Source organism: Passer domesticus, chromosome 8, assembly GCF_036417665.1.
Source record: "Passer domesticus isolate bPasDom1 chromosome 8, bPasDom1.hap1, whole genome shotgun sequence".
Classification (NCBI taxonomy): Eukaryota; Metazoa; Chordata; class Aves; order Passeriformes; family Passeridae; genus Passer; species Passer domesticus.
In genome coordinates, this window is record NC_087481.1 from 9,185,901 (window position 1) to 9,198,842 (window position 12,942).

The 12,942-nt window shown below is 50.6% G+C and overlaps 1 protein-coding gene and 1 long non-coding RNA gene across 2 annotated transcripts in view; one reads left to right on the forward strand and one right to left on the reverse strand.

Annotated features, from left to right (window-relative positions):
* Positions 1 to 12,942, forward strand: part of LOC135305654 (glutamic acid-rich protein-like) — a 217,310-nt gene that overhangs the window by 93,675 nt on the left and 110,693 nt on the right. The window lies entirely within an intron of this gene.
* Positions 4,534 to 5,549, reverse strand: LOC135305730 (uncharacterized). The gene is made up of 3 exons (XR_010366714.1): positions 5,413 to 5,549; positions 5,096 to 5,300; positions 4,534 to 4,779 (listed from the first exon to the last, which is right to left on the reverse strand). It is a non-coding gene; the product is annotated as an uncharacterized LOC135305730 (long non-coding RNA).

The window sequence follows — 12,942 nt, forward strand, 5'->3', positions numbered from 1 at the left end:
TTTTTACTGAGATTTTGGACAATTTGAGGCTCCTTCTCGTGTTCTTTGCCCGATGAACATTCCCCCTTTGCAAGAGCCTGGGGAATGCAGAGCTCACACAATGAAAATCCCTGATCATTATATCTCTTTTCTGTTCTTTGATGTTGTCATCCCTGCAGGAGTCAGAGGAAGAGAATATGTGTGACCTGCCTGGCTTTAACGTTGTGCCAGGAGCAATGCCATGGGGAAGCTGGTCAGAGGAGCATCTGAGAAGTGTGTGGTACATCAGTGAGGTCCTACTACTGATCTTTGCACAGAGATGAAAAAGTAGCCGTTTACATGGCCTGAATGTCTGGCTCTGGAGATTCTGCATTGCATGAGATGTGCTGAGTTCATCTGGCTCTGAAATATCATCTCTGCACCTTAGCCAGGAACAGCATCAGAGTTCTGAACAGATTCATGAAAATCAGTCATAAGCCAGAGGCAAACCTTGGCAATACACATCTGTGGCAGGTGAGGAGACCAAAAGCTTCCATTCTTGTTCTTGGAGAATGAATTCTGCAATAAAAAATCCTCTCTCTTGGCATTAAAATACTTTAGTTTCAGCTCTGCCCCAGACTATCGGTGTCAAGTATTTCTCTGGATGCTTGCGGGTAGGTTCTCCCCCTGGAGCTCTCTGCAGGTTGGTGCTAATTCCAGATGTTCCCTCAGGTTCAGATGTTTTGCTGCCTGAGCAGAGTGTGCAGAACAGGGATTACAAGCACTGACATTTGCTGTGCTAGAAAGTGCAAGGGACACATTTGTGCCAATTAACTTCACACCTTGAACCAGGAGGATCAATTCTTGTTGTGCTCAGCAGAGTCTGGGAAGAGGGGGGGTTTCCAAAGGAAATCTTGGTCCATGTAGGGCTGAGGCTCCCTCCAGGCTGGCTCCAGCCCCTCAGGGTGCCCAGGAGCAGGGCTTGCCCACAGCCCAGTGCACCTTCCTTAGCCCTGGGGCTGCCCAGGGAAGAGCCATGGCTGAGGCTCTGCAGGAGCACACAGGCTCAGCCCTGCTCCAACATGGCATCCATGGGCCAGGGCACGCTGGGCTTTGCCCCTACAGCTCCCAAGTGTGTCCAGAGAAACTGCAAGGAGAGGCTCACCTCTGTCAGTGGGACCCCTCTGTGCACAGGGACCCCCACTCCTGGTGTGGCTGTGCCAGGGACCTCCTGCCCTGGGAGCATGGAGCAAGTGGAAAGCACAACTTTGCAAAATGTTGCCTGTGCCTGAAGTAAATGCAAAGAGAACTGGGGTGTGAAAAGAAAAATTTGTTTATTACAGAAGAACAGTAGCAAAAATAGAGAACATATTTACATTGTAAGAATATTTGTAACAACAACAATCGATAGAACATATATACAGAAAAACCTATCTAACAAAAAATATATGAAACGTATTTACAGAAGACAAAAAGCCCTAAAACCTATATCCTAAAGTCAACATCAAAGTGTAAAACGTATGTACAAAAAGGTGGCATCTCTCTCCATGATGTCCATCTCACCTGGAAGAAAAGCAAATGCCACGGTCAGTCCAGTCAGGCACAGAGGGCTCTTGCATGTGCCCCCAGGCTGGCACAGCTGGCCCAGCAGCAGGACTCTGCTAGCAGAACTGAGCCTGGCTGGGTCTGGGATGGAGCTTGTGTGGAGCAAACCAGGCACAGGAAAGGCTGTGGATGGCCAACAGAATCCAATGCCCTGGGTACAATGTCCCTGAGCAGGGAGCACCCAGCCCAGCCCCAGCCTGGCAGCAGGAGACCCACTCTGCCTGTCCTGCTGCTGGCATTGGTCTTCATGCCAAGATCAGGGCCTCTTCCTCACCTTTTTAATCAATGTCCATGTCCTCAATGGACTCTTCCATATCCAATTCCATCTCCTCTTCCACAACCACCTCCACCTCCATCTCCTCCCCAGTGTCTTCTCCCTCCGTCTCCATGTCCTCCTCTCTATCAATCTCTATATCCACCTCCATCTCCTCTTCTCCATCTGGGACAGCCTGCAGAGGTAGCAAAACCTCAGAGTGGGCTCCCTGTCCCACTCCATGCCCACAGAGCTCCAGCCCACCTGGGCAGGTGGGGGATGTCCACCTCCATGGAATGGCACCAGACCTTCCCCAGAACAAAGGGGAGCATCCTGCAGGGCTGGATGATGAAATCCAGGCACTCAGGATCTTTCAGGACTGAGGAAAGCTGACAAGCAGAGTGGGCAGGAGCAAGGTGCAGAGCGTGCGAACACAGCAGCCAAGGGTTGTGTTGTGCCCTTTGCTGGGCGCTGGACGTTCCAGCTGGAGCGTGGGCTGTGTCATCACAGTTCCCAGGCTCCATCTGAAGTGGACACTGGAGACCATGGAATGATGGAGTCCCTGAACGGTTGGGCTTGCAAGGGAGCCTGAAGAACAACATCTTGTTCCCAGCTGAGCAGTCTTCCCCCAGAGCGTGCTGCTCAGAGCCCTGTTGCCAAGGATGGGGCATGCACAGCCTCTGTGCACAGCCTGGGCCAGTGCCCCACCACCCCCAGTGGAAAAGAGCAGCTTCCTTAGGTGCAGCTTCAATCAACCCCCTGCAGTTGAAAGCCAATCCCCCCTTGTCCTGTCAGCACAGGCCCTGTTGAACACTCTGTCCCCTTCTTTCCTGCGGGACCCTTCCAGTCCTGCAGAGCCACAGGGAGGCCTCCCAGTGTCTCCTCTCTCCAGGCTGAGCATCCCCAGCCCCACTTGCCCAGCAGTCTGTCACATCAGGGCCAGTCAAGGCTGCAGGGTAGCAAATAGCATCAGGAACTGAGAGATGCAAGCTTTAGACCCAGGTTTGCCTCTAAATGTACAAAATTAATAACATTGGAGGGGAAGATGGTGGGACACTGGTTCTGTTCTAACTGGTGATTTCTTTTTCTTCTTTTCTGTCATGCTGATCCAGGTTTTTCTGTTTGAAAGGAAGCTTGGCACAATGTCCATTGTCTTCTCCATTTGTGAAACACCAAGCGGAGTCTGGGCAGGCTGATATGCAGAGCAAAACCTGAAAATATACTAGTGATCCTGAGCCTGGGGGATGCAGCTAAACCCAGCCAAAAGGAATTTCTGGAAAGCTGATCCTGGTTTATATTATCTTGAGTTTGGCTTTGCCAACTTCACCAGTCATTTATGAAATACCAAACAAAAAACTCAAACCAAATCAGACAAAAACCCAAATCAATCAAACAAACAAACAAACAAACAAACAAACCCATGAAGCAAACCAATCAAACAAATAGATAAAAAACCCCAAATGAAACCAAAGGAAATGAAGAGTTAGTATTAGTTGCAAGGATAGCACAGCAGGCAAATGGCTGCTTGCCACAGGATCACCATCAAAAGCCACATAGAACAGCTGCTCCAAAATATACCCAACAGGAGAAAAGGAAAAAGTGATGCATGGCAACTTTGGGGGCAGCTCCACATTCAGGTGAAGGATGAGCACGCAGTGGTACAGATCCAGCATTGCCCACCCTCCAGGCTGCTGTTTGCTCCTGATGAAAGCCCCTTGCAGGACTGTGGCCCCTCTCAGTGCAGTGTCAGTCACTGCCAGAGCTCTCAGCTGAGCCACTGGCATTTGCAGAGTGACATCCAGCCGCAATCCTACTGCCTGCTGAGCATCTGTGGAAGATCCTGAGCATCTTCATGCCTAGCAGCACAAAACAGCTCAGGATTTCTCTGAACTGCTTTTCAGGGGGGGTTTCCATATCCCCGTGAGATCTGTTCATCCCTCAACATGTATGACTTGATGTACAATGATGCATTTGGGTTCCTTCCTTCCTCCTGTGTGCCAGTGAGAAACCATCCATGGGAATGGAGGATGTTGTGTGTACGGCAATGTATTCCTGGCTTGCCATTTTGCTTCACTGTCACTCAGCTGAATGTGGTCCTTATCTAAGAAGGACTTAGAACTTGCAACAAGTGATAAATTAACCTGCTCCACTCTCCTTAGCATGGGTATGATGAGTGTTAAGGAAAGCAGCGAGCGCTTGCCAGGATGGGAGCTTGTTCTTTGCCAGGGAGGAGGGAGAAAATCTTGCTTGGAGTAAATAAAGGAACTCTGCTTCCCCAGGAAGAGAAGCAATTAAATATGTGAGTGCTGCATGGGATGATTTGCACAAGGATTGTCTACTATGCAGGAATGTTCCAAATCAACCATGCTTCTCCTGACCTTCATTTTTCTGGGTTTCCACCACATGATAGAAGAGACTCTCAATGAAAAAAAGCAAAACAACTTGTGGGGAGACGTTTTTTCCTTTCTTCAGGCTTCCTCTTTCTTTTGTTCCCTCCAGAGCTCTCACTTCATTTCTGCTGTTGTTTGGAGCACGTGCTTCCCTCTTTCCTGATGCCCTGCGCTTCTTTTGGCTCTGGGTGTCATGGACACTCTTAATTGTGGATTTTTTCCCCTTCATCTACTTCTGATGTCAAGCCCTGGGAACCTGGAGCAAGTGGAAACTACAACTGTGCAAAAGGCTGCCTGTGCCCCAAGGAAAAGCAACGAGAACTGGGATGTGAAAAATAAAATTTGTTTATTACAGAAGAACGGCAGCAAAAATACAGAACATATTTACATTGCAAGAATATTTGCAACAACAACAATCAATAGAACATATATACAGAAAAACCTACCTAGCAAAACTATGGGAAACGTATTTACAGAAGTCAAAAATAGCCCTACAATCTACATTCTAAAGAAAAACAACAAACTGTAGAACATATATACCAAAGGGTGGTGTCTCTGTGATGTCCATCGCACCTGGAAGAAAAGCAAATGCCACGGTCACTCCAGTCAGGCACAGAGGGCTCTTGCATGTGCCCCCAGGCTGGCACAGCTGGCACAGCAGCAGGACTCTGCTACCAGAACTGAGCCTGGCTGGGTCTGGGATGGAGCTTGTGTGGAGCAAAGCAGGCACAGGACAGGCTGTGGATGGCCACCAGAATCCAGTGCCCTGGGTACAATGTCCCTGAGCAGGGAGCACCCAGCCCAGCCCCAGCCTGGCAGCAGGAGACACACTCTGCCTGTCCTGCTGCTGGCATTGGTCTTCATGCCAAGGTCAGGGCCTCTTCCTCACCTTTTTAATCAATATCCATGTCCTAAATGGACTCTTCCATATCCACATCCATCTCTTCTTCCTCATCCACATACACGTCCATCTCTTCTTCCTCCTCCACATCCACATCCATCTCTTCCTCTCCAGGGTCTTCTCCGTCTATTTCCATCTCCTCCTCCGTATCAATCTTTGTATCTACCTCCATCTCCTCTCTGTCTGGGACAGCCTGCAGAGGTAGCAAAACCTCAGAGTGGGGTCCCTGTCCCACTCCATGCCCACAGAGCTCCAGCCCACCCGGGCAGGTGGGGGATGTCCACCTCCATGGAATGGCACCATACCTTCCCCAGAACAAAGAGGAGCATCCTGCAGGGCTGGATGATGAAATCCAGGCACTAAGGATCTTTCAGGACTGAGGAAAGCTGACAAGCAGAGTGGGCAGGAGCAAGGTGCAGAGCGTGCGAACACAGCAGCCAAGGGTTGTGTTGTGCCCTTTGCTGGGCGCTGGACGTTCCAGCTGGAGCGTGGGCTGTGACATCACAGTTCCCAGGCTCCATCTGAAGTGGACACTGGAGACCATGGAATGATGGAGTCCCTGAATGGTTGGGCTTGGAAGGGAGCCTGAAGAACAACATCTTGTTCCCAGCTGAGCAGTCTTCCCCCAGAGCGTGCTGCTCAGAGCCCTGTTGCCAAGGATGGGGCATGCACAGCCTCTGTGCACAGCCTGGGCCAGTGCCCCACCACCCCCAGTGGAAAAGAGCAGCTTCCTTAGGTGCAGCTTCAATCAACCTCCTGCAGTTGAAAGCCATCCCCACTTGTCCTGTCAGCACAGGCCCTGTTGAACACTCTGTCCCCTTCTTTCCTGCGGGACCCTTCCAGTCCTGCAGAGCCACAGGGAGGCCTCCCAGTGTCTCCTCTCTCCAGGCTGAGCATCCCCAGCCCCACTTGCCCAGCAGTCAGTCACATCAGGGCCAGTCAAGGCTGCAGGGTAGCAAATAGCATCAGGAACTGAGAGATGCAAGCTTTAGACCCAGGTTTGCCTCTAAATGTACAAAATTAATAACAGTGGAGGGGAAGATGGTGGGACACTGGTTCTGTTCTAACTGGTGATTTCTTTTTCTTCTTTTCTGTCATGCTGATCCAGGTTTTTCTGTTTGAAAGGAAGCTTGGCACAATGTCCATTGTCTTCTCCATTTGTGAAACACCAAGCGGAGTCTGGGCAGGCTGATATGCAGAGCAAAGCCTGAAAATATACTAGTGATCCTGAGCCTGGGGGATGCAGCTAAACCCAGCCAAAAGGAATTTCTGGAAAGCTGATCCTGGTTTACATTATCTTGAGTTTGGCTTTGCCAACTTCACCAGTCATTTATGAAATACCAAACAAAACTCAAACCAAATCAGACAAAAACCCAGTCAATTAAACAAACAAACCCATGCAGCAAACCAATCAAACAAATAGATAAAAAACGCCAAATAAAACCAAAGGAAATGAGGAGTTAGTATTAGTTGTGAGGATAGCACAGCAGGCAAATGGCTGCTTCCCACAGGATCACCATCAAAAGCCACATAGAACAGCTGCTCCAAAATATACCCAACAGGAGAAAAAGAAAAAGTGATCCATGGCAACTTTGGGGGCAGCTCCACATTCAGGTGAAGGATGAGCACGCAATGGTACAGATCCAGCATTGCCCACCCTCCAGGCTGCTGTTTGCTCCTGATGAAAGCCCCTTGCAGGACTGTGGCCCCTCTCAGTGCAGTGTCAGTCACTGCCAGAGCTCTCAGCTGAGCCACTGGCATTTCCAGTGTGACATCCAGTGGGATACCATTTTCGGTTTGTCTCCTAATGCCACAGGGGTCCTAAACAGTATATGCCATTCCATTTTTGTTCCGTTGATATTGACTGCTTGGTTTTATTTTGTCAGCAGTTCTATTCATTATGAATTGGAATATGATGAAGATACTAAGGAAGTTAGCACCTATAATTAGTGCACATAGCTTAACTGATGCGGCAGCTCATTTAATGCTTGCTAGGAAAGAACTAGAAAGATTTAATGAACCAAACTGGTAAAAAAAGAAATGGGGGATTTGTAATAAGTAGTAATACATTTGTTCATTAATTAAATCAATAGCTAAATAACTATATGTTATAAAACAATAGTTAAATAGCCAAAAAAACTTCTTGTGCAGCTACATATGGTTGCTGGTTTACTATAGTGCTTTGGGAATTCCATTGTAAAGTTATGCCTTGTGAAAGGAAAGTAATGAGAAGCAGCTGTAATAACAATCCTTAAACTTGCTAGAATTGCTTAGCTTGCAGAAAGTGTATAGTACTAGTAAGAATTGCTTAGCTTGCAGAAAAGTGTATAGTGTTCTGTATAGATATGCCTTATAAGGCATGAGTTCACTCAGCGTTCACAAAGAGGAAGACTAAGGGGGACTAAGCCTTCATCCCTCGACCACCAGAAGGCAGAAAAAGACCCCATAGCAACTGAATGAGCAAGCGCAGAAGACAGATCACGTCATCCCTAAACCCGGAGAAGAAGGCAATAAAAGGTGGACTCAGGGGATAGGAATTTTGTGAGCCAAAGTGGAGCGGAGACTCCGGGCCGCCCAGCGCTGTCCTTGCTTATTCTTGCTTGCAAAAATAATAAAGATAATTATTTGATCCTTAAATTCAGTGGACTTGTTTATCCCACTGCCCAGACCCTAAACTGCCCCAAATGTGCCCCAGAAATGTCTCCAGGGACCCCAGAGTGGCCCCTTTTACATTGTGCGTGAAAATAATAAAAAAAATATGTCAAAAGATCTAAAAATAGCACTAATTAGCATTAAGAAGGAGAAATAAATGGCCAATAGTGGTCAATGATTTAATGAAAGGAATTGTTTTATTTAAAACCAATGGCAAATAATTTTTTGATTGCTAAAAATGTATTCAATTTTTCACATAAATATCAAAGGTAATAGAAATATACAGTAATACTAATATAAATTTAAAAACTATAATTATAATTTTATAAATTAATCAATTTTATTTATTTTAAAAATGCATACTTTTTTATGTTTTGGGATGTCAGTCCCAGGTGGGCCATGTCAGACATGGTGAGGCTGGGGTGAGGAGCAGGTTGTCCAAAATGGGTCAGCCTGCAAGGGGCTTGTTCCTCTCCATGCCCAGATCTCCTGGGGAGACATTCAGCATCAAGATCACCTGGGGAATCGTTCTTTCACCTCTTTTCTGAACTGAAAAATAAAAACCCACAAACGTGATTAAAACCAAACATCATGCCGTCAGTGCACTTTGAAATCTCCCTCCTTAACAGAACTCCAGACAGACTCCAAGCAGCCTCACAAGCCCTGGAGGCTTGGAGGAAAATTGAAGGAAGAGAAAGAGTCCCCCAGGGCTTTCTGTATTTTAATCAGCCCCATGGTGGATTTGGGGCTGGGTCCAGGAGCCTCAGGCACTGAGAGAAGGATGAAGAAGCTGCTCAAGGAGTCAGAAGCAAAACTCCAATTGCCTTGGAGCATGGTTGGGCCCCAGTGAGGGCAGGGAGTGCCAAAGACTCCCAGGGACTGGTGAGAGCAGATCCTTGATGCCAGGAGTGCAGGGAGCCCAAGGCTCTGGGCAGGGAACTGCAATGCTGAGCAAGGCCTGGGCTGGCTGGGGGAAGCAGAAAGGCCAAGCCCTGAGCCCAGCCTGGGCCAGCAGGGCCTGTCCCTCACGGGTGGCTCGGGGCTCTCTGTGGGGCAGGGGGATGTGAGGGGCAGCAAGGACAAATGCCATAAACCTGCAGCCCCTGCCAGCCTGGCCAGGGAGGCCGAGGGAGAGCCAAAGTGCAGCCCCTGCCAGGAAAGTTCCTGCTGTGGGGCCTCCAGAGGCGCTGCCCGAGCCCAGGGCACAAAGGCCGGGTGCCTGTGGCCCTGCCAGCCCTGCCCAGCCCTCGGCCATCTGTCCTGCAGGCTGTGCCCCCTGTGCGTGCTGCTCCTGTGCCCTGGCCGGCTGCACTCGCCCCTCTCGCTGTGCCCCAGCATTTCTCACCCAGCGTTTCTGTGCCCTCCCTGGGCTCCCTGCACCCAGCGCTGCCGGCTCCTGGCACACAGAGCCGGCCATGGCCCAGCCTCACGCTGCCACACCTCGAGCACCACAATTCCACCCTGGCAGGGACTTTGCTTTCTCCTCAGCTCCAGCCTGAACCTTCCAAGCTGCACTTTGGGGAGGTTTCCTGCAATTCCCACTCCCAAGGAAAGCTCTGTCTCCTGCTGTTCATGAACAGAGAAGGGCTGGTGGGAGAAGTGCTGGTCAGAGGCTGTTTGGGGCACAGTCACCATGAAATTATGAGTTGTTTCAATATTGTGTGAAAGAAGGAGGGGCATCAATAAATTTTCTGCCCTGGACTTATAAGAGCAGACTTTGGCCTATTGAGGATGCAGATTTGGGGAGTACCAAATCAGGTATTGATTTTTTAAAGATAAACAGCCCTTACAAACAACGAGTTCCAGGAAGGATGGAAACGCTTCAAAAAAGAAATCTTGAAGGAGGAGGAGTAGGCTGTCCCTTTGTGCAGAAAGATGACCTAGAGGGGGAAATGACTGTCATGGCTAGGCATGGAGCTTTTGCAGGAATTTAGGGATTACAAAGAGGGTGCAGCATCTTTGGACATAGGGGCAGGTAAATCAAGAAATGTTTAAGGTTGCTGTTAGTTTGTGCAGAAAGAAAATTAGAGAAATGAAAGCTCAATTAGGACTTAATATGGATACTTCTGTGAAGGATAATTATTATGTTTTTATAAGCACATTCATGGCAAAAGGAGGGGTAAGGACAACCTGCATTTCTTATTGTGGGAGATATGGTTACCAAAGATGAAGAATGGGCTGAGGTACTTCACCTCTTCTTTGCCTCAGTTTTCAACAGTAAGACAGGCTATCCTCAGGACAAGTGTTCTCCTGACCTGGTAGATGGGCACAGGGAGCAGAACAGCCCCCTGGAATCCAGGAGGAAGGAGCTGGGGACCTGCTGAGCCACTCAGGTGCTCACAAGTGCCTCTGGGAGCAGATGAGATCCATCCTAGGGGCTTAAGGGAGCTGGTGGATGATCTCCCCAAGCTGCTCTCCATCATTTACCATCAGTCCTAGCTCAGCAGGGAGGTTCCAGAGGAGTGGAGGTGCCAGTGTGAGCCCATCCCCAAGAAGGGCTGGAAGGAGGATCTGGGGAACTCCAGGCCTGTCAGCCTGACCTTGGTGCCTGGCAAGGTTATGGAACAGATCACCTTGAGTGCCATCACAGGGCACCCACAGGATGGCCGAGGGATCAGAGCCAGCCAGCATGGATTTCAGTATCTGCATTGATAGTCTGCATGAGGGGATTGAGTGCACCATCAGCAAATTTGCAGATGACACCAAGCTGGGTGTGAGTGTGGATGTGCTGGAGGGTAGGAGGGCTCTGCAGAGGGCCCTGGACAGGCTGGATCCAGGGCCCAAATCCAACAAGGTGAGGTTGAACAAGACCAAGTGCCAGCTCCTGATCTTTGGCCACAACAACCCGTACAGCACTAGAGGCTGGGGACAGAGTGGCTGGACAGCAGCCAGGCAGAAAAGGACCTGCAGGGACTGATGGACAGCAGGCTGGACATGAGGCAGCAGTGTGGCCAGGTGGCCAAGAAGGCCAATGGCTCCTGGCCTGGATCAGGAATGGTATGGCCAGCGGAGCAGGGCAGTGATTATTATCCTGTTCTCAGCAGAGGCTGGGCAGCACCTCCAGTGTTATATCTAGTTCTGGGTCCCCAATTTATGAAGGACATGGAGGGGCTGGAGCGTGTCCAGAGAAGGGCAACAAGGCTGGTAAAGGGGTCTGAAGCACAAGAGCTGTTACGAACGGCTGAGGGAGTTGGGGTTGTTTATCCTGGAGAAGAGGAGGCTCAGGGAAGTCAAGTCAGTGTCAGGACACAGGTTGGACTTGATGATCTCCAAGGTCTTTTCCAACCTTGCTGATTCTGGGATTCTCTGAAACCACCCTTGCAGCAGGTGCAGGATGAGCCCTGGGCCTCCTCTTCAGAAGCTGCAGCAGCCCAGGTGCCTCAGCTTCTCCTGCCAGCCCCAAAGCCCATCCTGTCAGTCCTGCAGAGCCTCTGCAGCTCCTCCTCATTGCCCAGAACAGGGAGCCCCACAGGCAGACACAGCAGCCCAGATGTGCCCCCCTGGCCTGGGGTGCCTCTGGCAAGGGAGCAGCACCAGGCACTGCAGGAGTCTGCAGACAATTCCTGCAGCACTTGGAGGATGATCCTGCTCCCCAAGGGACGTTCCCATGGTGCCAAGTCAGGAACTGCAATGGGGAGTGGGGCCAGAGAGGAAAGGGCAAACAGGGATGGGCTGTTTGCAGGGGAGGGAACAGGGCTGGGAAACAGGAAGAAATTTGTAGAAGGAAAAGTAAAGGAAGCAAAGGTGAAGCCAAGGAAATGCCCAGGACAGTTTGGGGATGGCTGCCAGGCAGCCCTGGCTCTGAGCAACAGCGTCTGCAGTGGCACAGAAAACTCCCAGCTGATGGGAACAAACTTTCTGGCTGACTGCAGAGGCCACGACAAAGCTGAGTGGTTTCTCTGGTGTCCCCCAGCCCTTGCTGGCCCCAGGGGCTGATGGCATTTGTGCTCCCTCAGGTTCATGTCCCCACAAGCAACAGCATGGGGGTGCTCCTGCCTGCTCTGTGCAATGCAAACAGGGGCTCCTGAGCCAGTGCTGCCGTGGCTGTGCCTGCAAGGATGCGGCACCTGTGTGAGCTGGGGGAGAGGCCAGGGCTGCAGAGGGGGGATGTTGTTGGCAGCTCCATGAGGACGCTCTGGGACGCTGCCCTGGGCTGTGCAGCGCCCTGGGGATGGATCAGCCCCTGCTCTGCTGCTCCTTCCCGTCTCCCCCAGGGCCCTTGCAGAGCCCCAGCCATGCTGTTTGCCCCCAGCCTGCCCACGGCCAGCCTGGGGCTGCTCACCCTGGGGCTTTTCTGTGCTGAGCACTGGCCTGGCCGTGTTCTTGAGAGAGCCTGGGCAAGGAGCCTGCAGCCCCCAGGGCCTGGCCTGAGGCGTCAGCGCTGCCCCAGCAGTGCCCATGGCCTGTCCCTGCTGCAGCCCCGGCACTGCCACCCCCAGGACTGTGCCCGGCCCCGAGAGCACTCAGGCCCTGCAGCAACACCAGGGCCACCAGGGCAGCGGGGCAGGGCCACGGCAGCAGCACTGGCAACACCAAGTGCTGCTGCTGCTGCTGGGCACAGCTGCTGGGCCAGCACTGATCTGCCCCAGCTCTGCACACAGACATTGCTGCTGCAGCTCCAGAGATGGCAAGAATAGAGGGATCTCTGCAGAAAACTTTGCTGGGAGATCCTTTAGTTCCTTTAAAACCTTTGAGACTGCAGCCCATCATTGTCACAATCTGTGGCCACAGGGAAGGTGGAGAGAAACAAAGTCAGAAATGGCAGAAACAATCATCTAGCTTTAGAAAGAATATTTAAAAAGGAAAATGACAGGGAAATCAAAGAACCAATCCAACAGAGCTATAAGTGATGACTTTTATTACAAGTGATTTGCAGAAATTGGCAATCAGTTTAATACTTCCTAAGATGTGCAGTGATCAGTCTCCTCACTGCAGCCTTGAGCTCCTGGTTCCTCAGGCTATAGACGAGGGGATTCAGGGCTGGAGGCACCACCGAATACAGAACTGACACTGCAAGGCCTAGGCATGGGGAGGAAATGGAGGAGGGTTTCAGGCAGGCAAATACCACAGTGCTGAGAAATGCATTTCTCCTGCATTTTTCCTTTACAGATTCTTTCAGTCATCTCCTGAGAGGTACAGTTTGTTCTGGTGCTTTTCATGAATTGATTGTACTCTTGATTTAG